General features: G+C 43.3%; 1 protein-coding gene across 4 annotated transcripts in view; it reads right to left on the reverse strand.

Annotated features, from left to right (window-relative positions):
• The window catches only part of lrfn1 (leucine rich repeat and fibronectin type III domain containing 1), a 200294-nt gene extending 174955 nt beyond the window's left edge, over window positions 1–25339 (reverse strand). For 3 of the 4 annotated variants that reach the window (XM_053872378.1, XM_053872375.1, XM_053872376.1), the window contains exon 1: window positions 24670–25339. The gene's annotated coding sequence lies outside the window, so the exon portion shown is untranslated. The remainder of the gene's footprint in view (window positions 1–24669) is intronic. The other variant, XM_053872377.1, reaches the window with a different exon arrangement.
• Window positions 25340–26931: the final 1592 nt, after the last annotated feature.

Below are 26931 nucleotides of genomic sequence, written 5' to 3' on the forward strand. Positions count from 1 at the left end.
AGCTGTCATTTCTCCTTAGACTCATAGTTGTCTTGATGAGTGCTGACTGTCTGGATCATATGTGCAGTGGCCATGAACGTATTCTAAATGGAGATAAACATGCCACGTAGTCTGCCTCCACGTGCATCTTGTGCTTGTCACGTAGCGGATGAATGCCTGCTCATTGTGCGGATTCAATTGGGCGGAGACAATGCCTTCTTGGCTTGGTGTGTGAAAGGCACACTTATGAGATTAGAGGGTCTTTTGGCATCACACAGACAGCAGCTTGAAGTCTTAAAACCCTTTGAAAAATTAAAGCAAATGGATGCTATCAACTGGATCCGTGACAAGCAGGCCGCTTTTGCGTCAACCATTGAGAATAGCTTTGTCACGCGCAAAGACAGATGAATCGGCTATTCAGTTATTTTGACTGTGTTGTGACTGTTTTTTGGACAACATTCCGTTTCACTGAGGCTGTAAATAACTGGGAAGTAGTTTGAGGCTGAACTGAAAAGAAAAGACGACGATGTTACGGCAACCGCTGCATCTCCGTGATCAACTTCTCCTGTTCTATCGCTGGAAAAATATATTTTGACTGAATTGTATGTATGATTCAACTACCTGTGTTCTCTTCTTCCCCCCCCGCAGAATCAAGATGTTGGGATTGAACCATAAAGCTTTCACATTGTTTCACGTCACGTCATGTCAACATGAGATATGGCTGACCTTCTAACAGCCACTGATTTTTCTGACAGGTATTTGGTCGGAATACTTCAATCCATCAAGACAGCGAGGTGCACTGGGGGCTCACAATGTTATTCCACCGATTTTAGAAAGTGTTTTTTTTTTTCTTTTTTTTTCTCCTAACATCGTCAGATGTCATGGTAGTCAATGTCTCCAACCGCCTCCAGTTCAGTCTCCTGCCCACATGAGAATAGAGCGAGGAATAGTGGCTATAAATACCCTCCGCCTCATGCTTGAATACGAGGTAGAAAGGTTGAATCAGACGCATGACGGTCCCAGTCTATGGGCAGAGACAGCATTGAAACCAGACTTATATCGGGAGAATTACGTCAACTCACTTTGAGACTCTGTGATCTGCATGCTAACCCATGAATCATACGTTTACCAGTGAATCTGAAATGAGTGATGATTAAAAACAGGCATTTTTTATCGTCACCAATTCAGTAAATGTCAAAACTTTGCTCTTTGTTTTCCTCAATTGTTTCCCTATTGTTTCGTGACGGGTTGCACTGTGTTTACAGTTTTTATTCGGAATGAACCGATGCTAGTTTCGGCCCCATACCCCTTATAATCTCATACTTGTACTCATAGAGTGGCCACCGACACCACAAAACCGATACCACTTCACGGCAGTACGCAGTTTTTGAATGTCAGTTTATGACAATTTTATACATTTTGCATTTGTACTGCAGTGAAACTTATGACCGAGACCCATATACAGGGAAAACATACTGAGGAATGTTCACATAACAGATGATATGTCTGGAAAAATACTCAAAGTAACTTCATGTGTAACGGCGTAAGTACTGTGTATTGGTTTCGGTGAGTACTCAAATGCAAGTATTTGACCATTCCTCATTTTGCCTGCGTCCCAAGTCTGTGCTCCAGTGAGAACTTGCACGCCATTTTATAGATAAGGCCCGAACTGACAAATGAAAGATCGAGAAACAAACCCCTGATTTGCCTCACGCCGACTAAGTGCTGCTTTCTTCCCAAAGAGAATAATCAATAAATTATTTAAATTCCCGACTGTCCCAGGCAGCCGCCGTAACGACTGCCAACACAGGGATTAGAAAAGTAAAGAAAGGAAACTCTTTAAAGTTGCAGTGCTTCAGGTTAATTAGACTCGGGAGATCAGCAATTTCCCGATCGAGGTAATGGGGCCGACTATTACCTTTGCTATCGACGGCACTCGTGCGCGAGAGGTACCGCTATAAAAGATGCAAGCATTAGCATTTACACTCTGACATTTCTCTTCTTCGGTCCAGAGACACTTGAGTGGTTGCTTAGTATTCAGAAGTGAGACAACAACGCAGGGGTCAGATGGTATTTTACACTACTCAGTTGCTCAACCGACAAGCATCACTCACCCCTGCGAACACATTTCCGTTAATGTGGGACACAATATGCTGTCACACTTCACTTCATGCTATATTGGATGGCGCGTATGCCGTGCGTTTCCCCAGTCACGATGGTCAGAAGGCATTTAGGCAGAGCAAATGTGATATCGTGTCCTGTCCACTGGATGCACAAGTCACTGCCCAAGCCCCAATTCCACTTGGAATTTTATTTGAGTTAGAGAGTAAAAGGTCATGTTCCCATGCGATTGAACGTCTTGATCAATATTCAGAGTTAATGATGCAAAGACCATTTTTCTTAATCCGTCTGGCTGCTAAATGGAGTTATTCAAAGCAAAAGTATGTTGTTGCATGTTGAAGCATCAGGCATTTCATTGGAATCAAATATTCTGGCATATTCTGAAGGTAAGAGAAGCACTTCACAGGACAATCTAGCTCATTAAAGACAGGTTATTGACACAAGTACGGATGCTCCGACACTATTTTGCTGTACTCGTACATGTCTAATACTCGCTCATGACAGCAGTCAAAACCTTCTACTGTATACAAAAAAGGAGATGGAAGAGTGGACAGTGGTTGCAAGAGCTTTAGCAAGTGGTGTATGTTAGGACTGGAGGATAGAAAAAAAAACATGTCGGCAGTGTGGCCATACTATAAAATTTGCGAAGATGACAAGGCCAAAGTAAAGTGCAAACTACAATCTTGCTGTTAAAGTGTCAAGAGGAGCGGCGAAATCTCGCTCAATGAACACGAGCAATTTGATCAAACAACCTAAGAACAGTACAAGGACTTTTTATACACTAGCACCGGCGCCACAAAAACAACCAACTCCGGAGCAAACCAACTCTGGAGCAAATGCTGGAGAGGAGAGAAAAGACGGCAAAAGAAAACCCACGGGCAGGAAAGACAACTGAAGCTCTCACACGGTACTCTGCTCTGGACGACCAGTGCCTATTAGTCGTGGAAAATAATGGACTTTGCTGGTCAGTGCACAAGAGCCCAGGTTAGACTTGAGATGTTGAGGTATTTTAATTGTTAAGGTATTCTAAATACTCCTATCAGTACTCAAGATCGGCAAGTACTCAAATGTCACTAAAGTGGTACTTTGGTTTTCGAACGTCCCGGACTTCGAACAAATTGGAGTTCGAACAAAAATGTCGAGATTTTTTTGCTTCTGATTTCGAATGAAAATCCAGAACTCGAATGCCCCTGAAAATAGCCGGTCAAAAAATAACGTGCGTGGACCGGTCAGCTGACCCACGAAGCGCTTTGTTATTGTGTATAACGCAGCCTCGGTATGCAGACGTGTCCCGTTAGCTACATTTACTGACAGTTTTTTCTTCATATTGAGGTGTAAAACCTTCCCTGTCTCCACACTGGACCATGGTAGAGTGTCACAGGGGAGGTGCTGGAGCGCTCACTCCAGGGTTTGATGTCCTGTTGTGGGCTGGAGCTGGGACAGGGATGAGGCGAGTCTGGGACAGAGCGTGACTTGGTTTATGACTTTGTCACAGCCAAACTGCACAGAAGCGCACATTCAGAGCTGGACACGCACCGGGCACCTCTTCACTTCTGGAGAGACCTCACTCACTCGGCAACCCCTCCCACATGCAGCGGCCACACACATAGAGGAACAGCCACCTGCAGCAGACACTCTACATTCACTCCTACAAAAGACTATTTTAAGGCTTGGAACGCATTATATCTTTTTCCATTCATTGTAATGGGAAAAATTCAGATTTCGAACAAATAGCTTCTTGAATGGCCGTCTGGAACGGATTGTGGTCGAGAACCACTGCACTTGGTCCGCAAAAAAGTGGTATCGGGACATCCTTACTCACAAGGCATAAATTGTGTCTTATGTGATCATGCCGATATTATGAACAATTCTCCCGACCCTCCCTTTTGAACGTTAGGGTTAGTGCGGCGGGAGGGCTAACTTGATCCTCAACATTGGACAAAAAGGTCCAGTTGACAACCATGAACATGTGACACCTTAGGAGAAGAAACCTTATCATTACATGACGACAGTATGTCTCCCACAAACCTCTTTTTTGTTGTATCCATACAGAATGCTACACCACCTGCCTTCTCTTGGTAGCATGGCTCGACTATTAGCCTCTTGGATGACCACGGTTTTCATCATATGTGCCCAAGCTAACCCCCGACAGTACCTTAAACCAGTCAGGCTAATTCACAAGTGACATTCAATGCCCAAATACGGTACGTCTCAAAGAAAGGTCACGAACACCATCTGTCACATCGACCCTAATAAGAAACATGGATTGGAACATTTGGACTCGGTTCAGGAAGAGGGCCACTGGACAGAACTCGCTTTCCAAAGTCAGACTTACACGTTAAACCATGCAAAGGAAGCGGACTCAACACCACCACTACAGAGAGGAATGTCCAGGAAAGACTATATCAGACGACTGAAGAAAAAAAAAAAAGAAAAACACAGGAGACCTTCTATCACTGCTCAGTAAGTGTCCAACTCCATCCTTGCCTGAGAAGAAGATTCTTCAGAGCCGCTCTCCAGGGAGCAGACAGGGGAAAACATCCCCCCCTATGGTCGACATCTCCAGATCAACCTGTTATAGTAAGGCCTGCAGAATTACACAACACTCAGCCTTTCAATCATACTCTCTCCGCCGCCGATCCCACCGCCCCCACCGCCCCCACATAGGTACTCTGTTATTGTGTGGGACACAAATGGAAACCAAGTGTACTGTACTTGTATAGCATGTGTGCATGAGTGAGTGCGAGTGGGAGCCAGAGCTTTCTTCAGATTCCCTTGTAATTTAATGACAATAAAGAGCCATTCAATTCCCATTTAGCGGGAGGAGGTTGCCTAGAAGATGTGCGGTTCTATTAAAAACATCCTAAATGTGACTTATACATCCCTCAGAAATAGAGCTTTCATTTAAAGCAAGCATAAAACTTGAACATGATCGTGCTGGTAAAGACTAATGGCACGACGCCTGCAAGCTGTGAATCCATATTGACAAGTAAATCACGACTCTATCGAATCGCCAATATGGGGGGCATTTACTGATACCAGATCTGATTACATCCCCCTTTTATCAATAACATTGACCCCCGATCGCTGCCTGCAGGACGTGAAATTAGAAGTTTTCCTGTCGGATATCAATGAGCTTAACTAATACATCACATGTGAACAGAACAAGGGGCGCTAACCAGACAGCGACGGCGCTGTTTTAACATTTGAACTCCTCTGGCAAATGGTTGCCTTAGAAGCATCACAATCTTTGGCTATCTTCAGCATTAATTCTTGGCAGTCTTCGGCAGACATAAATCACTTCACTTGAAAGGGAAACAAAGCAAAGGATATTCTTATTGCACAGCTAACATTTTCACTGTTATTTTTAGACAGTAGCAGACCAAGGTCCCCGCCAGCCTGGCGAACACTGTCAGGAGAGAAATTAAAGAGCAGCCCGCTGTTGTGTCCAACACAATTTTCAACCGTATAAAAGTGACGTTGCAGCTTTTATGTGGGTTTTCTCCTTGACCTGCCTCATCACCAGTAAAAGCAGACGCTGCGTGTATGTAAAGATTAGCCGATAAATCCATACAGTGGTGTGTGCCGGGTGCAGAGGAGGAGACCGGCGGATGGGCAAATTCGCAGTCGGTGTAGCAGCACAAACAATGAGCAGCTAATGCTCAGTTTGGGCCACTGTTTCTCACCAGGGCCCAAAGATGTCAGATGTACTGCAGAGTTGGGCAGAATGATGGTTTCAGAAGTAACTACAAATGGACCTCAAAACAACACATCTGTCCAGAGGAGTTTTCTTTTTCCGTTATTGAAGTATGAGTTGTGCTGGTGAGTCATTGCCAAGCTGTTGGACTGAGACCAGACGGGCAGAGAGGGACCGAAATGTTTGAAGACAAATGACTTGGATGGTTTGAACTTGGGTTGCAACAACAAGTCGACATACACAACTATGTCTATCCCTTTCTATTCATGCACACAATCCACAGTACGAGGAGAAACGTTTACAACAACTTATGATTTTATTTATTCATTGCTATTCATGACAATCAATACGCGAGGAAGCGAGGAGTTGACGGACAAAGACTGATTCGGATGGAGATGCTTGGCAGATGGAGAGGAGGAAGAAAACCCCATGAGGTTTGTGGTAAATGAGGACATGTGGAGAGAAGATGTGACTAGATGGGGTGTTTGAAAGGTGGAGGCGGAGGAGGCTGACTTCCTCTGGAAACCTCAGATGGAAAATGCCTGAAGAAGAAGCTGCAGAACAAAATGGTGACTCGAGATGGTCAGCAGGACTCATGAAGATGTGTAAGATTGTTTCATACAGTTCAAAGTCGGTATCTTAGACTGACCTGCCCCAAAAGCACTCAAAGCGTCTCATACATTCACCCATCACACATCACCAACCGAAGTCATTCGCTTGTTGCAACACATCTCCGAGCCACACGAGACGTGATGAAGCAGCGTCAACTGTTCGATAACTATTCAAACGGACAAAAAATGTTCTGTTCTTTTAAAAGTAGAATTATTCTTATTAATATCATTTAATTGATTTCAGTTTTTAATAATCAACTTTATACGTTTTCTCAGATTCAGCTACAATTGTTCAGTGCAATTTTCGATATACATTTTTGGCTAAACAGATAAAACTCTTGAACAGTTTCAAAATGCAGCAGTACCTCGGTTTTCGAACGTCCCGAAAATTGAACAAATCGGAGTTCAAACAAAAATTTTGAGATTTTTTTGCTTCGGTTTTCAAAGGAAAATCCAGAACTCGAACGTCCCTGAAAAAAGCCGGAAAAAAACATAACGTGCGCGGACCGATCAGCTGACCCACGACGCGCTCTGTTATTGTGTATAACGCAGCCTCTGTATGCAGACGTGTCCCCTTAGCTACATTTACTGACTGTTTTTTCTTCATATTGAGGTGTAAAACCTTTCCTGTCTCCACACTGGACCGTGGTAGAGTGTCACAGGGGAGGTGCTGGAGCGCTCACTCCAGGGTTTGATGTCCTGTTGTGGGCTGGAGCTGGGACAGGGATGAGGCGAGTCTGGGACAGAGCGTGACTTGGTTTATGACTTTGTCACAGCCAAACTGCACAGAAGCGCACATTCAGAGCTGGACACGCACCGGGCACCTCTTCACTTCTGGAGAGACGTCACTCACTCGGCAACCCCTCCCACATGCAGCGGCCACACACATAGAGGAACAGCCACCTGCAGCAGACACTCTACATTCACTCCTACAAAAGACTATTTTAAGGCTTGGGACCCATTATCTCTTTTTCCATTCATTGTAATGGGAAAAATCGATTCGGATTTCCAACAAATCGCTTCTTGAACGGCCGTCGGGAACGGACTGTGATCAAGAACCGAGGTTCCACTGTATGATAAATGTAGCATGCATTTGATTTTTACCAATTCGAATATTAAGAATTGCAAACAAATTTAATAGCGGCACAGTGACAAGCATTTGAATCTGAATTTAAACTGTGCTTTAACAACAGCAAAAAGAATTAGAAATAAGAATAAGAATAAATAAATTAAATGGGTGCCTAATAATAATGTAGACAGACTTTCACCATATTGACTTCATCTTTCATTTACAGATTCCATGCAGCGACTTGTACATTAAACTGCAGTGAGTGTGTGTCTGTAGGTGACCTTCCCTATCCAGGGTGGCCTCTCCTGTCATGTGTAGCCCCCTGGCACCGCGGCACACCAGGTTCCAGCAGTATGCAATGCATGGATGAATGAACGATGAATACATTCGGGATAGAAAATGGGACTGTTTTTAATGTGTTATTAATTCTATTTCTCATGCGATGAAGATGAGAGGAAAAGCATTTTCATATATATTTGTAACAAAGTTTTTCATTCCGACAAATATTTGGGGGAATGTTTTAACAATTTATTGTGTTAGTTTCACAATGCATTGATGGATTTCAAACTGGGACAGGAGAAGACTTGTGAAGTGCTGGTGCAACACAAGAGGACTCCATGGATATGCAAATCAGCTAATGCTAATCTCAGCCAGACCCGGCATGGATTGAGACTCACTGGCTTTAAAACATGAAAATTTCATGCTGTGCTGGATTCATAAGGCTGCTAAACAGCCAGTCTGGCAGCGGGCATATGGGAGTCGGCTGGGCAGAGTCCAGGGTCGAAAAAAAGAGAACGAAAAAAAAAAAAAAAATCAATCTCAAGAAACAAGCCAGTAAAAAGAACAAAGGTGACTGAATTCAAAACTGAAGCAAAGCGCATTTTAAAGCTGGTGAAAATAACAAGTGCAGGATGATTCAGAAGCCAGGAAGGACGCGGCGGGTAGATGTTGATCTGAGGTATAGATTTTCCAGAGCCGGGGTTCAAGGTCTGCCTCAGCAGGAATCTTCCGCTCATGTTTCTCTAATGTGCCGATTAACATGCCGTTCTGCTTAGTTAAAGAAAAAGGCTGAGAGAAGCCAGCACAAACACAATTAGCCAGTTTATATGGATAAATATAGCAGATCAATAAGCATCCCGGCTAGATTTCAGCAAAGATCTCCGAGGCTGCCTTCCATCTCCTCCCAGCCGCTCGGTAACTCAGAAGCATAAAAGCGTCAGAATTGAGACGCAAACACAGAGTGCAGCGCCACACCGTCAGGAGCAATTCTCTTTTCACAACTTCATACCATGATTCATCAAATAAGTTTCACCAGAGGACCTGAGCTCCACATCCGATAATACAATGGGACTTATTAACTGGGGACGTGAAATGAACACTTGAATCCTTTTTACTGAGAAATGAAACCCCTGTAGAAACTTCATCAAACTCGGAATTAGAAATGCAGATGAATCTCCGCACACTTTAAAGGCTTTTTATTAATGACAAACAGAGATGAGTTTTTGGATATTGAATCCGTTTAAAAGAAGAAGGCGAAGAACTGCAATTATACATGAGGAATTTACAACATTCAAGTCACACCATTCCATAAACTGGTTCCTTTGGCCAAAGAAAAATATTTTGACGCTTAGATCATGTTTCCTCTAAATGTTTTCTTGTCCATATATATATATATATATATGTATGTTTGCTAATAGTTGAAATACAATTTCATACAACATACTTTCGCCATAAACTAGATCTTCCAAAAGAGTTTCAAAAACAAGTTCTGACCTTTAAAGTTTCTACTTAAACAATCAGCCAACTGAACATAACCAAACTTATTTACAGCAGTAAATATTCTGTGTTGGTGGGTTAATTCAGTGATGGCACTTTTTAAAAGGTGCCTGACTCCTCTATAATCAATTTAGGACTAAAGTAGGGGGTAAAATTTGGAGAATAGAGAGGTCTAACTCAGAACTGCCTTCCTTTTTGACCACACCTCACCTTTGTTCCTGAGCTAATGCTGTTAGCGTTAATGCTAACACTAACTTTGGGGGGAAACGCTGGAAAAGCCACTGAGGGCAAGTGAGAGTGTGATCCATAAACATCTAAAAACTGTGAGAAGTGAGAGGTGTCTGACTCTCAGAGACAGTTTTTACTTTACTATTGACCTTCTCGGGAAAGAAAGCAGAAAGTCGCAATGCACCACAAGACTTCGATGAAAAATATAATATTAAACACGTCATCATGTTTCATGGATTGAGTTAATGTTCATATTTTTCCTGAAATCTGTCAGTAATTACAGCACCTCCTCATGTTTGCAATGACAGTCGGAGCTGTCAGGACGCGTCAAGTCAGGAGGCTTTCAGTACGTTGTTCAAGGAAAAATAAGAATAACTTCTGGGCAACATTCGTTTGTCACAAGTGACAAACTTGACACACTTTGTGTTTTCAAGTTTACGTATGTCGCATCTGCCTTTCATCATAAAATGAATCAATAAATATTAATAAAATAAATAAACAGAGCAGTTGAAATGGGTAATATTGTATGTTTTATATAACGAAAACGGCAGCATCACATTACTGTCATACAATATATATACATACACACACATCACCGTACCGTTCTTGCAAAACTTTCACTTCAGAACAGACACACACAGTTAAGTTAAGTAATAGTTAACAGATATCTTATGTCCAAATGAGCTAACACTGTTTTCCATAGTCTCACGGTGCCCATGCTCAGCAACTGCAACCAAACAAAGGGCAAATTGTATACGCTTTTGTTCTAGCAGATCATAGGACTAAATGATTTGAAAGAAACAAATAAAAAAAATAAAATAAAATAGCAATTTATTTCAACAGACATGGTTGCGAATTAGCATGCATTTTTTCGGCGGAATTTTTTTTTTTCGCATTTAATATTAGATGTTTATTTAACTATGCAACTGTAATAAGAAAATATTCAGTCACAACACTATGGACTTTAAGCCTTGTAAACATGTAATGTTATTATCAATAACCACATATCAGAAACACAGGGCTTCAACGTCTTTCTGTGTCTACACTGGGTTCCGCGTTTATCTTGAGTACCATGGATAGCTCCTGTGTGAAGTCAGTCGATGGGAAGCAAAGGTTGAATCGCACGATGAAGCATCACCACGGCGATGGAGCTGGTCGTGCAGACCTTCTGACTGAGTGATCACATAAAAAGCAAACCCGAGACATGGGTCAGACAGTCCAAGTAACCCGAGAATGGATGCCAGGTTTTCTACCTCCATTTTGGTTTTTCAACTCTCATTCTATTCACAGCTTTTCTGACCCTTCACCCAGAAGCAGCGTTCAGCGAGTCAGCAAACACAAACACTTGAGATGAAGAACGCGGGGGACACGACGCAGCTTTAATTGCTTGGTCGTAATGATACGGGTGATTGACTTCCAAACCAACATACAACTTGTGGCACGCTGTCATGGACTCATCCGTGATGCTCTCGATCAAACATCCTCGGCTACACAGGAAGCAGGCGAAGCTGTCACACTCCTATCAGCTGTCAAGTTACAGAGAAGACGGCGCTCTAAAAATAAACCAAGCAGCTGCTGAGACTTTTGTCTTGAACTCCGGTGCACGACTAGAAAGGCGCCGACGTGAAGGTGAGGACTGTTCCCCGCAACACTTAATGCTCCTGCTGTCTTCCTCTCTTTAATAGGCAACACAGTTGGACAGCTCCAATAAGGCGGCTGCAGTCTGCGGAGACAACGCAGGACTTTCTGACAAAAAGATCGATAGTTAAGGACAGAACCATCTGCCGTCGCTGCGGTTTGTTCAATAACGCTCTAATTCATGGGGGCATTATCTTCGTCCTAATGGTCCAGTCAGGAATTAAGAGTGCATTAAATGTTCCACCATTTTTCCAATGGTCTTTGCCATCCAGTAGAAGGTCTTAATTGGACTAGTAAGACCCGTGGTAGTAGCGCCGGACAATAATACACTGCGCTGATGCATTATTTATTTGGGCTGTGGGGAAGATGGTGTTTGTGTGCATTTTGAAACTGTATGAGAGCATGAGGCCTTCGTAATTGGCTTGAGAGGCAGAAGGGAAATGCTGTTCTGGCTGGGATTATTGATCCTTGTGTCCAGATACAGCCACTGCAAGCGTGATCTAAATCAATGTCACCTTCAGCCAAAGCATCACGGGTTTAGCCCTAAAATTCCAGTGTGACCCGCGGCCCTGACTCGCAGGCAGCCGTCGAGAAACGTTGAATAGAATTATTTAAGTTTGAGCAGAGCGCCTGGAGAAGTGTTGCTAAAAATGATTTGGACTGATCCGTGGGTCGAATCGATTCAAGGTCAACCTGTCAATTTAACAGCTAACTTTTTAGAGGAACTTATAAAGTCATTGCACGTTGAAGTCTTTTTTGTGAAGCAGGACAAAACCACAGACCAATTATGCGGATCACTTTACTTAAAATAGCTCAAATATTTCTCAGAGAAGAGAAGAAGATGGCGTTGCAGCTCTCATGTTACTTCACACATGTGAACAGATTTCATGCACAGAGGCCAGATGGAGGCCCTTTGTTGCTCGACAACATATATATTCAGGGTTCTGAAACGCAACCCGCTCCACCACCTCGCCTCCTCAGGAAGTCACTCAGATCCCAGCATCAGTGAACCGTCGGCCCCCCTTTGGGATGAACCCAGTTCAGAGGAGTTTTTGGTGCCGTTTTGAAATCATTTAAATCACAATGTCCCTGTGAAGCGTTGCCAATTCAACAAGCAACACTCGCTCCCTTGGTCAGCGGCCAGGCCGCACTCATTGCGTGTCCACGGTGAAGGATGGAGAGAGGGCAATGCTGAATTGAAACAGTGAAACATTGATGACCATTTTTATTGTGGTGTAGACCAACAGTGTTTTACTAGCCATAGCTTCTGTTCTCTTCTTAAGACCCCATTTGCACAGTCATTTAACAGGTATTTTTTTACTCCAAACTTTCTTCTACATCAACAGTAAATGTACTTGGCTCCATCACAACAACTCATATAAACCTCAGCTTGAAAGAGCAATCCATCTTCTGTTAGTGGATATCATTACCAATTTTATGTTCTGAGTTTGCTGGCGTACAAAGTCCTTAGTCCGACAACATTTGTACACAAACCCTGGAAGGGAATCAGGTGTCAAACTCGACCCAAACTCTGCATTTTACTGTAAGTCTTTCTGTTTATGAGCTGAAACGGTCTTATTTAATGTCCTGTATTTTGCGGACTATACTGTAAGTCAGTTTTTTTCACTGGTCCTGCGACTTATATACAGGTGCGACTTACAGTACATACTGTACATTAAAGAATACTTTGACATGTTCTTTATGTTATGTCACACTGGCCGACATGACCATGAAGTAAAGCAGGAACATTAACGCTGCTCCATGTTTCCATGAGCCACCGGACACCTGAAGGGATGGACCGGGTTAGAGTGGCTGCAGATAAGCAATGTTTATGTATCGCGCGAGATCGTTTCTCAGTCAGATGGTTTGGTTAAATTTCCCCTAAAAATGATACTTAAAATATTTTTTCATCTTCATGATGCATTTTTCACTGACTTGTACTCTGAAAAATACTCCCGCACAGAAGACACTGGCTCAGTTACTGCGTAAATTACCACTCTTTTTGGGCATAGTGTAATGACAGTTTTTTTTTCTTTTTTTATCATCACTGTTTTGCGGCAGACAGCCAGTTGAACATTGAGACAGTGATCAGAAGCCACCAACTTCCAGTGAAACCATATGGATCATGATTTATTCGGGCTGCACGAAGTTGCACGGCTGACTTTGACCTACGAGCCACATAATCCAAGGCAACTTGAATCACATTTATTGCATAAAAATCCAAAATATTTCCTGCGGCAATATGTCACTAAAGCAGACGCCTTGACAAAAACAGCTCCCCCTGTTGGCTACTTCATACTTTTCACCACCTTAGCCCACACGATGCTCCCAAAATCTCGTGGCGCACAGACACCCCCTCATGCTGTCACAATTTAACCCCCAAATAAAACTGATAGAACACAGACTGCGGTGTTTTGCTCACAGCTGGGTTAGATTTGCTGGTTTAAAAGAGCTTGGCAGAGGTCTTTGCTCTTTGAGTGCTTTACATTGTCACTAAAAAACAGTAAAAGAAGTGTGTAGAGGTTCCAGAGAGGCGTATATACAGTACCGTCCTTATATAACACACATTGGATCACATTTTATTTAGAAAGCAAATCTCTCCAAAATCAAGGCGCCATGAAAGCCCCTTAAGAAAACATCAGAAATGTATCAAAATGGGAATGCCTTTCTGATGACTCCAGAGGGATTTCGGAGTCATAACACCGCGGGGAGATTACTATTATCCACACATTGGCACGCAGGCCTGCTTGTTTTACATACCACATCACTATCTAAACACCCAAATCCAATAAAAGGCGTGACACGGTGTCAGGAGCGACAGATTGAGGCTGTGACAGCAGCAGGGCGACTGCATAACACTCATTTTCTTAGAAGAGTAAACAGAGAGATGGCCGACTGGCTCAGGGGGATAAAATATGACTTTCTATTTCGGTTTAAACGCTGTGCAGCCAGTGAGACATTTTGGAAAATTGAATATCTCGATCAGGGCTGGAGGTTTGCGCTTGCGGAGGAAGAATATCGCGCTTGCTTTGCGACAGGTGCTTGAGTTCAATATTCATCCTGATGGAATTAACTTCATAAGCGACCTACATTCCTTAATGTGAATCGGCGTCACTCATTCATCTTGAGAAGAAATAGAAGAGTGAGGTTTCTCCTCTGCTCATTCTGGATTCTGCTTCCCTCCCTGTTCCACTGAGCACTCATCATGCGGCAGCGGGCAGGTCAGTTTTCACGCTCGGCTGCTCCTTGTGCTCACCTGTTTCATCAGTCATTGCCTGGAACAAACAGCATCGGCTCAGACGTGGTCAGCGGGCTCCCAACAGGAGCACCTTCACTAATCTGGACAATAAATGGCAGGTCTTTTTTTCCCCCGCCTCCATCTAGTTTGCAGCTTTCAGAGGCAGCAATCGATAATTTTACAAAGTTTTCTTTGCTGTTGCTGCGTGGTTTGTCATCTTTAAGTACTGACTTTTAAAAAATAAATCTTGCTGGTCACCTCCGTCCAGACTCCGGAGCCACTTCACTGGGTATAGCATCAACGGATTTTTGATGGAACGTGAGTTTCATAGGAGGAGATTTCATGTATATTACGGGCAGCAACATATAAACTTCAGCTCGATTCTTGTCAAAACGAAAGCCCTGCGGCGCTCCTCTCACCGTTCCACAGACCCAAATCTATCAAGCGGCTTGAAGAGGGACACTCAAAACGGACATAATTCAATATTCCATATTATTTTCTCTGGTTTGCTCTTAGCTATTCTTGGGTCCTTTTCAGCCTATTTATGTCAGTCACCGCGGCAACAACAGTGGTAAAGCACAGGCTGTACTTTCCTGCACCACGCCGGCATCCTAGAAACGCAACACATCTTGCTGCTTGTTGTGGTTTCAGCCAGCGATAGTAAAGTGTGGTAGACGTATTTTACTCTTAAATGTTTTCTGAAGAAATGTACTTAACACAGTAACCGTCTATTTTTCTTTCAGCAGTTACTGGTAGTAGTGCTATCTTCAGAAGTGCAAGTAGGAGTAGCTTTATTCGTAGCATCAACTGTAACAAAAGTGAGTACACCTACTTACAGCATATTTGCCGACATATTGAGGTTTAATGGACGTATCATTACTCCTCAACAGGTTTGTGAGTCGACTAGCTGAGATGCTGTGAACACTCGCAGTAAGCTGAGGCTACAGTACGCAACCATCGTCACCCAAAACATCGAAAGTATGGGACCATTAGTGATAAGACACATCAAAGGACACAAACCGTTCATACAACATTTGGGCAAATAACACTCAAATATCATGTCTCAAAATGTGTAATAATTGTTTCCAACAATTTTTTTTTAGCTTTATCAAATTATTATTTGCAACACTACATTGAGACACGTTGGCGTGATCCACAACCCGTACACGCAACTGTCGACTTAGCGTTCGGTGACTAATGGAATATCAAAGCAGTCATGAGTTGCACCCCCAAATAAATACGATCAACGGTGCTAACAGTACATTAAAAATAAAAGTGACAGTAGTAAAAGCAGTGAAAGTCGTGAAGTCAACAGTAATAGTAGTAGCAGTCATAATAGCAGTCGCTTTACTTTAAGCTAAACATTGCAGTAGGGAAAGTGGCAATGCCAGAAGTTGCAATTGCTGTCGATGTAGTAGCAGTTGCATAGGTACTGTAGAAAAATCAGATGATAAATCATCAAGATAAGTAGTATGAATAGCAGCCGTAAGTTAGTAGAAGCCGTATTAAACAGCAGTATTTGAAGTTGCGGTAGTGCTGTGTGCCAAAGCAGTTAGAACCAGTAGCAACAGTAGCAGAGGTGGCAATAGTGACCCAAGTAGATGTATTGGTTTGACAGTAGCAGCATTATTTGCGGTAGCAGGCGTAGAAATAGTATGAGCAGAAGGATAAGCAGTAGTGGAAATACATACAGTAGATGCATTTATGATGAGTGACGGCAGTATCAGAAGTTGCAGAAGAGTGACGAGTGACAGGAGGAGTAGTATTGGAGCTGGTTGTCGAGGCTGCAGAGGTAGTAGGGGTGGTGTTGCAACAGTGTAGAAAGATAGCAGTAGTTCAAGTTGCAGTATTTGTATTCACAGTAGTGGGAGGTATCAATAGTAGTCGTACCTGTGGCCAAAGTACAGTGGTACCTCGGTTTTCGGACGTCCTGGACTTGGAACAAATCGGAGTTCGATAGAAAAATTTCGGGATTTTTTTGCTTCTGATTTCGAACGAAAATCCAGAACTCGAACGCCCCCAAAAAAATCTGAAAAAAAACATAACGTGCGTGGACCGATCAGCTGACCCACGACGCGCTTTGTTATTGTGTATAACGCAGCCTCTGTATGCAGACGTGTCCCGTTAGCTCCATTTACTGACTGTTTTTTCTTCATATTGAGGTGTAAAACCTTTCCTGTCTCCTCACTGGACCGTGGTAGAGTGTCACAGGGGAGGTGCTGGAGCACTCACTCCAGGGTTTGATGTCCTGTTGTGGGCTGGAGCTGGGACAGGGATGAGGCGAGTCTGGGACAGAGCGTGACTTGGTTTATGACTTTGTCACAGCCAAACTGCACAGAAGCGCACATTCAGAGCTGGACACGCACCGGGCACCTCTTCACTTCTGGAGAGACCTCACTCACTCGGCAACCCCTCCCACATGCAGCGGCCACACACATAGAGGAACAGCCACCTGCAGCAGACACTCTACATTCACTCCTACAAAAGACTATTTTAAGGCTTGGAACGCATTGTTTCTTTTTCCATTCATTGTCATGGGAAAAATCGATTGAGATTTCGAACAAATCGCTTCTCGAACGGCCGTCTGGAACAGATTGTGGTCAAGAACCGAGGTGCCACTGTAATGGTATTCACTAAGTAGTTATGTCAGCAGTCCCAGCAGGACAGGAGCCTTAGTAAGAGAAGTAGCAGTAGAAAAGTAATACACTTGCCTTGCCAGGTTGTGAGAAAAACAGTCGCCGCGTTTATACTACGAAAAACGTTGCAAAATAATGGCGGCATATTTTTAACTCAGGGAGAATAAAAACAAGTCAATTATTTACCGTCTCAATGTTCTGATCCATTTTTAGTCTGAGAAGTTTCTCTCAGACTTGCTGCAGACCAGCTGCTCAGGGCGACGGGGCTTCATCACTTCGGTCACAAAAAGAAAAGCGAGGCAGCGAGAGGCGAGGCGGAAAACACAGGACCAAGAGCGACTAATGAGGAAGAACGCATCACACCGCCACGGAACAGTGACAGAGGAAGCCGCTACAATAATGCAAACTCATCTTCTGTTTGCTAATGAAGCAAAGTGGCACATTAAAAATACGCGATAATTGAATTTAATTAGTAGTGTTGGTTCTACCAGATCGCAGGGTTGTGGTGAATATGCAGCAGCAACAAACAAAAAAAAAAAAAAGACACCTCATGATTAAAATCACAGCTGGGCACAACAGCTCCGGCACAAATGGTATTATGGCTTTACAACATCGAGCAAACTGCCTGCTCTAAAACCCCTGCATGAAGTGTAAGGTCACCGTAACACAAGTAGAAAATGAACCGCGAGTCTTTCAGCTTCTTCTCACACGTAAAGAGGCGTATTACTGCGGTCAATACATCATCCAAACATGCTCCCTTCCAGAGACGAGCGATTTAACCAGACACGTCTGTACGAGTAAAAACAATCACCAGCAGATCAATAGAGCTTTTCACTTATGTACAGCAGCCGCCTCTTTGCATTCTATTTCGGTCTCGTACCTTCTACCCCCGGTTGAAATTCATGATGCAGCAAAGTTTAAAAGTCGAAAGTGTGCTACGTCTCTGGAGGCCTCTTCACCTGTGTTCATTCCCAGCTTTCCGCACTTCTTCCATGGCGTAGTTACTGACAGAATACCGAGGGGAAAAAAAAAAATTAAAAAAATAGAAACTCGGACTTAATTGCATCACTCCATTGGTGGCGACTCGTTTGATCTTTCGGCTAGTTTGTAATTACAGCGCTTCTTCAACTTTTCTTCAGCTTCTTGAGAAGTAAATAACTTGACTTGCCTCAGGGAGCAACATCTATCTCATTCTGTCGCAAAGTAACGCGTTAATTGGTACTTATTTTGCCTTTCTGCTTCATTTCTGCGCGTCAAAATTGCTCGGCATTAGCAACACGCACATCTTTTCAGCCTGTCACGGTGTCAGCATGCAAAATATGCCATCTATCCAGCCGAAAAAAATCCACGGGGACACGTTCTGAAGGCATAAAGAGAAGTCATTATTTCAAAGAAAGCCCTTGTTTGCATTACGTTCGAACACAATAGCTATTCACTGGACCTCTTTCTACAGTTCGCATCAGGTCTCACTGTTCCATGAGTCAGACTTTCCAGAGTTTTTAGTCCTTACCTCTGACGGGTTCTTCAGAGCAGGCTGAAATGTTCTACGACATCATGACCATCGGATGAGCCGCAGTAACATGACTGATCAAAGTTAGCACGGAGAACCGCCATTTTGGAAATCTTGAAACGGCGCCCCACAATTTTCTCGAAGATAGAAAGCCGCAGACTGTTTTCTTGACTCCGCACACTTTGGTATTGGACTTGTTCACAAGGAAAACCGATGAACCATGTTGAGTCGCACCAGAACTTTTTACGGAAAAGCTTCTTTACCGCTTCGCTCCAGATTTCTTCTTCTGTCTACACCTCCGACAACTATAACCCTACTTCCTCGGTCAAACATACATCACAGCAGCTCTCAATGATATAAAGTCGGCAAACTTTCCCTCAGGCTGCCACCCACCGTCAGTCTCCACTGGCTCCACCCAGCCTGCACTCTCTTCTTCACCACCTCGACCAACTTTCTCAGACAGACAATGGATCTGTGGGCCTCCTTCCAGAGAGTCACCTTTAAAGCTAGAGTAACAATAAAATGAATTATAGGGTTATACAGTATAATATGTTTGATGCCCTCAGTTTGGAATAGTGCACTGTACTATAACTATAAACACCACCATGAAGAAAACCATCATCTGCAATAATAATACAATTAACTGAGAGTCAAAGTGACCGAAGCAAGTTTCGCATCAACCAGCCATCATTTTTGTTTTTTAAAAATATGATAGATTTAAGTCAAGCAATGCAAATTTGTGTGAGAATACAAGTTTATATATATCATGCGATGCAATATCGATTGGAAATCTGTCTTAAAGAACTTAAAACCACCGTCATCGTCATGTTTAGATCGATTCGTTTATTAAAATGACGACTCGCAATGAGCCTTACAAATGCGAATTAATTCCCAACAATGACACAATGGCAAGTCGGAAATAATGTAGGACATCAGTGGCTGCAGCCTTGTGTTCGGTGGCTCCTCTGTCAGCATCAAGACATCAGCTCTTTATTTCGGCTCATCATTCAGGAGGGAGATTGTGAGTCTCATCTGTGATCCATTTTTAGATGCTTTCAACCAAAGCCACGGCATGGAGCTTCATTACGGCACTTAAAGCTGCCTGGTATTAGAATCCGAGCTGGAACTATCATGAGACTTTAATGTATTTTAGAAATGCCTCCCGGCAACCAAAACTCACTCTCCACGGCTTGTTTTTTTTTGTTTTTTTTGTAATATTCCAGTGGCACACAACAAAAAGTGCTTCATAAATTTTCATATCAAATCATTTTCACTCACCGAAAACAGATCGATAGCGTCAGCTCGCTTCTACTTCCTTGTTCCTACAGTGACTGATAAGAGCACTGGTCGCAAACACACAGAAGCCACACACAACCGGCAGCCGGTTCCAACACAAGCGCGACAAAGACCCCATTAATCTCACCCCGTGGCTCCTGCACAAAAACCTGGAAAGCCGGAACGTCTGCGTGCGTCACATTGTTTTTGCCCGCTACCTGCTGCGGTGCGAGCGAGCTCTGCCCTCCTTCGCTGGCTAAATGTGGACGTGTTGGCAATAATGCATGATAATGATAATGACCATCCTGCCTGATTTCATTAGGCAAACATCTGACAGTAAGTGCTCCGTGCTTCTGCTGGAACATCCTGCGACACATTGACAAGACGGCGACGCGCTCGTGAGCACTCTGCAACACCAGGAGCTGGTAAAAACAAGAGCGTCTTAATGCGCTAAGACAAATGATCAAGGCTCACAAAGCCCACTGCTCATGAACCTTATTGTCTTTCGGACTCCTTTAAAGGCTCTTCAGTTGAGCGCATGATGGAATTCCAAAGAAACCCTGAATGTGAATATTCCATCCTTTAAAAACAGAAGAGTAGCATCATCCGTGCGTAGTAAACCTCTTAAAAAGACTAATTGGTTGCTTGAATTTGAGTACGGATTTGCGATAAAGCTAGTGATCAGTGTCGGGCTCAAAATAAAGCTGAGGAAACAAGACTGGAAACCGTCAAATCAGAGGTTATAATTGGCTAGGCTGTCCCGCGTCCCACTGCTCCGGCAACGAGGGGCCCACGGTTAAATCGATTCAGAATGTTGTTAAATGGAAGACCAACAAACTAAAGCCCAAATACGTGTAAACAAGGAAGAACACTTGCTCAATATTTCAGCAAGTCAAGCCTCAAAAATTGCTTATTTGAAGAGCTAAAAGTCGGATTTGGTTGTTTGTGAATTCAGCGCAGGGGTCTGCTCGCTTCTCAACAATTGCACTTTTTGTTTACTCCGACGGAAAATAGGATTCTGGATGAATATGTCTGTCGGAGAATGACGAAACTGTCTTGTAATTGATAAAGAGCAAACCGTAGCACAAACTAACTAACATTGGATCTGTTCCAAATACCATGTTAAGTTAAGGAATACATTAAATGTGGATATGAATAGACAAAAATAAAGAATTTAAATTTAAATAATGAACAAGCGCATTCATGCAATAAATTGTTAATATCACAGGCTAAACTTAGTATATGATACATTAAAAGAGGCCTTAAAATATATACACTCAAAAATCTCAAGTAATAGATAGTAACGAAAACACCTCGCAAAACTATTTGAAAAAAATATATATACTAAATTATAATCAACTAAAATCCAATCTTCAAATTTCCATTAAAAAAAAAAATAATCTCAATTCCTCAGTTAATACATTTTTTTAATCTATATGTAAAAGTATTCATCCATATAAACTGTTTTGGAAATTCGGAAATTAAAATTACATCAACAAAAAAAATCAAGTAAATAAAAATTTGCAAAAACAAATGAATAAAAATGCCAAAAAAAACATGTTGAAAAATGATCTGAAACACACCAGCAAATAAAATCTGAATTACCGTATTTTCACGACTATAAGGCGCACTTAAAAGTCTTAAATCTTCGCCAAAACGGACAGTGCGCCTTATCATGCGTTGCGCCTTATGAGTGCTCCGCTTGACTGACAGAGTGGTTCCAGCCGACACGCTGGTTACATAGTGGAAATGTGGACGGGTGAGAGGGCAGCATGAGAACGTGAAATGGTGAAGTGTGGGCGGGTAAGAAAACACTATAGCCACGCCCCCAGTAGGAGCAGTGGATTGTTGATCCGAGGACAGCTGCGAGAAGCGTCTCTACCGTCTCCCTTTGACTGAGGACAATGACGCTCGCAGAAGAAATGAAAGTTTAAGCTATCGTACCGATACCTTATAATCTGGTGCGCCTTACGTATGGGTTAAATACCTAAATAAGACTGTGCCTTATAATATGGTGCGCGAAAATACAGTACCTTGTTGTAAAACCCCAAATATGCAAATAAGCAGTACGAAAATTTTAAGCAAAATACCAAAAATCAATGTGAAAAAAATTAAATAAAACAACAGAAAAATGAATAAATAAATTATATAGTTTTCAGGCTTTTAGTCTCAACCAACTTCACATTAAAAAAAGTGTCCAGAATTGAAGCCATTCGCCAAAGAAGGTGTCACCTGAAGGAAACGTCTCTTCCTATAGCCATGAGCGTCTGCTCGCCTCTCAGCCACCAGGGACCTCAGTCAGTATACAGAGCGCCATCGTCGACATCCGTCTATAATGTGTGACTCCGTGAGACAGCTGTGAGGAGCTGGCTCCAGCACTGGACGTAAACACACACACACATATATATATATATATATATATATATATATATATATATATATATACACCCAGGCAGTGCAGCAGGGAGTGTTTTTGCAGCACAGCTGGACGGTACCTGCGTCGATCCTGGGGGATATTACTCAGCCGAAGCTCGGGATGTCTCACTCACTAGTCCAATGAAAGCACACTGACACATAACCCCACCTCAATCTTGGAGATTTACAATCCACCCCCTCCTCAACAACGGCGTGCTGGTATCTGCTGTGGCCGATGTCCTCTGTGCGATATATCCAGAGACCAGACACTGACCTCTGCAGACACGCCAGCCAAAATTAGAAAAGGCCGGAGCGTAACAAACTTCCCGCATATGCTGAGTTGAAGGTGAGGGTCTCGGCTGATTGAGCAGCTGCAGTATGACGCGGTTGAAAAACAGTAAATAAACAGTGTCAAAGATCGAGAGATGCTCTGTTCCAGCTGGGCTGGGTGCGAACATATGCTGCCCCGTCACTGTGTCTGTAAGGTCGAAGTGAAGTTACGACACGCTGGTTTTCACTATTCATCTGGCTTGGGCTAAATACAGCCCACGCTTTACACACTGCTTCTGTTGACGGCAGCTACCATGATACAAAGCTCATATAAGGTGTCAAACACAAGGCTCGAGGGCCAAATCTGGCCCGCCGAATTATTTTAGGTGGCTTGCAAGAGCTTTTACACCATCTGTTGGTTCAAAACTAAAGGGTTTTTTCAAAGCGTGAGTAAGAGTTATCACAGCATTGCAACCCCCTATGCTCCGCCTTTTAAGGTAGACCTTTAAGATGGACCATGAAAGATGCACCAATCCCCAATCTGCCTTACGTCGACATTTATCCCCGCCCCCTCAGACACTGAGAACAAAAATCTTGGGGTGAACGAGTGAACAGGAATGAGTTTATGTGCTAAGAAGAAGTGTCACTCATGTTACCGAGTCGGTTTTAGCTTTCTGCTAAAACTAGCCTCTCATACTTGACAGGGAGACCCATGATATAAACACTCTTCTCTCCATGTTCAATTGCACTTTGGATGTCAACAGTTAGATGATTCAGCAGAGACAGCAGGGGACAGTAGGATTCCAGAGTTTGCTCGCACGACCTGGTAGAAACCTCAAGAGAAACCTCGTGCCACAGGATCAAGATGGTGACTCCAAACACCACCAAAATATCATTATCTATTCCTTGTCTCTTCATCGACGTTTCCTAAATATTTGTTGATGTTTCTGCGAACATTGAGGAACAATAAGGACAAAAACAAAACCCCATTGGTGCTTGGTAGTATAGAAGAATGTCTGTCCCAGTGTAGATAGACTTCTTCATCATATCTTGTATGGACAAGTGACTCCAATAAATCAAGTGTGAAAGTCTCTGGAAGGCAGGCGCTGCTGCGGATTGAAGGTCTGTGGGTCTCACAGCCCCAAGTTTTGGGGTGGCCGGACACGGACATCAGGACAGCAGTGCTAGCAATCAACCAACACATCGAAACATCTAGCGCTCCACGGCAGGGAGGAACTTTAACTTGAAGATCAAGCAACCAACAGAAACTCAGAGTAGAGCGTCCTCATGAAGCTTTCCACCCCGACTGAGAGGATTTATATTCAACCCAATAAATTAAGGAAAAAGCGTCTTCCAATTCCCTGAATATTTACGGTAAAATTCTAAAAAGGTTTCATGACTATAACAGTGTTTTCCAGCCGAACACTAGGTTCCCAAGATTGTGACAGTGTCTGGGATTTTCAGCTGCTCCAAATCGCGCCTTATTCTTTAAATAAACCATTTTATTTGTTTTTTACTTTTAGGTTGACTGCTCCATTAAACCACCTATTTATAGTTAATCCACTATGCTACTTTAGTGTATTGGTTAAGAGGTTTTTCTCTTTTGAAAAGAAGAGTAGTTTCCTATTTTTTGTTTCGTTTTTATACATTAAATGGCGCAGAACAGAAGGGCAGAATCTCCACTGGGGCTCTACACAGAGCTGGAGCGAGGGGATGATGCGGGATCAATTATTGATGACTAATCGACTATTAAAATCAGCTCAACTTAATGGATTTTTTTTCTCCCCCTCCACTGAGTTAAGTCCTTGTTCGATGCAGACACACCCGGTGTTCTCCAAACATGCTTTCGGTGGGCAAATCCACCGCGTACATCTCCATTGCAGAGCGTCAGCCTGTGACAGGGCGCTTTTTTTTTTTTTAACCAAGGGGGTGGGGGGGGTGTACGCGCTGATCCAGTCCAGCACAGAACTCGGATTGTTTCTGTGGGAGGACTGGATATATCTCAAGCACCCAGACGCGCACACACACATATCAAGCAGGCGCCAGTGAATGACAGCCTTTAAAGTGGAGCAAATGGCTGTGCATGGTGATGCAAGCGAGGCAGACTGTTGTGGATCTGACCAGATCAGATGTATAAGAGGCAACTCACAGGCCCATCAATCCATGCGTCATTGGGAAAAAAACACGTTTCTCTCCGAAGTCTTACCAGAAGTGGGACGGATAGAGGAGACGCGGCTCATGGTTCCTTCTGGCCAGAACGCACGACGAGCCTCTGAGACGCGGCTGAGTTCAATTATTCCAAATGGATTCAGGTGCAAATCGAATGGAAAACATCCAAAAAAGAGGAGGGTGAGGAGGGAGGATAGCAAGTGTGAGAGCGGGGTCCTTCAGTTTACCTGCGTCGGGATGAAAACCCCACCTTAAATCCCAGTGAGATCCGACTGATCTGGGAGAAAAAAAAGCAGTCGTCGTCCTGGAAAGTGCCCGGGATACGTCGGTGGAAATATCCCGGGTTTAGATCCCAATAAAATCCCACGTTTGTTGTGAACCGCAGTACAGTCGCAGGTTGGATTGTTGCGCAAATGTCAGCCTTCCTTATTTAAAAAAAAGAAAAAATAAGGAGAAAAAAAGTCTTCCCACCCATGCGGCCAAGTCGTTTTTGTTTTTTCTTTTCCTGATAAAATCCGGCGAGATTGTGCCACAAAGCGACGCGGTCGGTGTGTGTGTTCCAGTCCCGGAGAGGAGAATGCGCCTCCGCTCCTCCTCGCACACGCGTCCACCTGCGGAACTGGAGAGAGGAGAGTGCGAGCTGCCGTCACGCCATCGTCGTCTGGAGCGGAGAAGTGACCGCTGGACGCACAAATCCTGCCATCACAGGAAGCGACTGACACCTTTCATGGACAGTGCAGCACTGCAGCAATGTGATGTCACTTGGGCTGCATATAAAACACACGACCAACTCGCCCCCCTTTTTTTTGTTGACCGCTAGAAACAGAAAGTGTTTCCCAACCGGTGGTTCTCGGGCCAGCTTTTTCTATTTGTCCATTTTACTCTCTCTCTTATTAATCCAACATATACATGGAGTTTAAGTTTCACATTTAGACTTGTAAATGAATGGACCCACTTAAATAAATTCATTTGATGAATATACTACTTGTAATAGATAGACAGACAGACAGACAGATAGATGGGTGGATTGTAGACAGACAGACAGACAGACAGACAGACAGACAGTTAGATAGATAGATAGATGATAGATAGATAGATAGATACATAGACAGACAGACAGACAGACAGACAGACAGACAGATAGACAGATAGATAGATAGATAGATAGATAGATACATAGACAGACACACAGACAGACACACAGACAGATAGATAGATAGATGGGTGGATTGTAGACGAACAGACAGACAGATGGGTGGATTGTAGACAGACAGACAGATGGGTGGATTGTAGACAGACAGACAGACAGACAGACAGATGGGTGGATTGTAGACAGACAGACAGACAGACAGACAGACAGACAGACAGACAGACAGATAGACAGATAGATAGACAGACAGACAGACAGACAGACAGACAGATAGATGGGTGGATTGTAGACGGACAGACAGACAGACAGACAGATGGGTGGATTGTAGACAGACAGACAGACAGACAGACAGACAGACAGACAGATAGACAGCTAGATAGATAGATAGATAGATTGTAGACGGACAGACAGACAGACAGACAAAAAACATCTGCTGGCTGTGGTGGTAAGTGCGGGTGGACGTAAGTCGAGCAGGTCGTAAATCGGATGTTACGTGTAAAGCGACCCATTACACCAGGTGGACAGTATGTCTATATGCATGACGGTAGTTTCTATCACCCAAAACCTTCAGGATTTTGGTGGGGTTTTTTTACAAGGGAAAATTCCGCAAGACGCCCCATAATGAGTGAAGTTTGCTATGGAACTCAAGTCCGCCATTATGGCCAGACAATGTCGAGAGATGGACCGCGTGAGGGCGGCTGAAGATTGGAGAGAGATTTACTTCTCATGAGTAAAAAACTAGCCTTTTTATTCTCACCAATTCAGTACATGGCAAAACGTTCTCCTCTGCTTCCTTGTGTCTCTATCGCTTCTTTAATGGCTGTGTTCCCTTCCGTGCTTTATTTATTTTCAAAAAATCCTGGCGGAAACCCTGCAAGAATATTCTCATAAGCAACAATAACAAATATCACAACAATGAATAACGTGAAAAAAAGGGGATCCCGACCCAGAGCAACACAATTCCACTAACTAGACGGAACATTTTGACGATTGTCAAGTGGACTTTTGCCTCCGATGTTGACGCAGAAGTTAGCCTTCAGATTGACAACTGTCATATACATTTCAGAAACATTTCATTTGCATCAAATGGTTCCCCTCCCATGGCATATCTTCAATTCAAAAACCATGGTTGGGGTTAAGATGATGGTG

This window comes from Synchiropus splendidus, chromosome 8 (genome assembly GCF_027744825.2).
Source record: "Synchiropus splendidus isolate RoL2022-P1 chromosome 8, RoL_Sspl_1.0, whole genome shotgun sequence".
In the NCBI taxonomy this organism is placed as follows: domain Eukaryota; kingdom Metazoa; phylum Chordata; class Actinopteri; order Syngnathiformes; family Callionymidae; genus Synchiropus; species Synchiropus splendidus.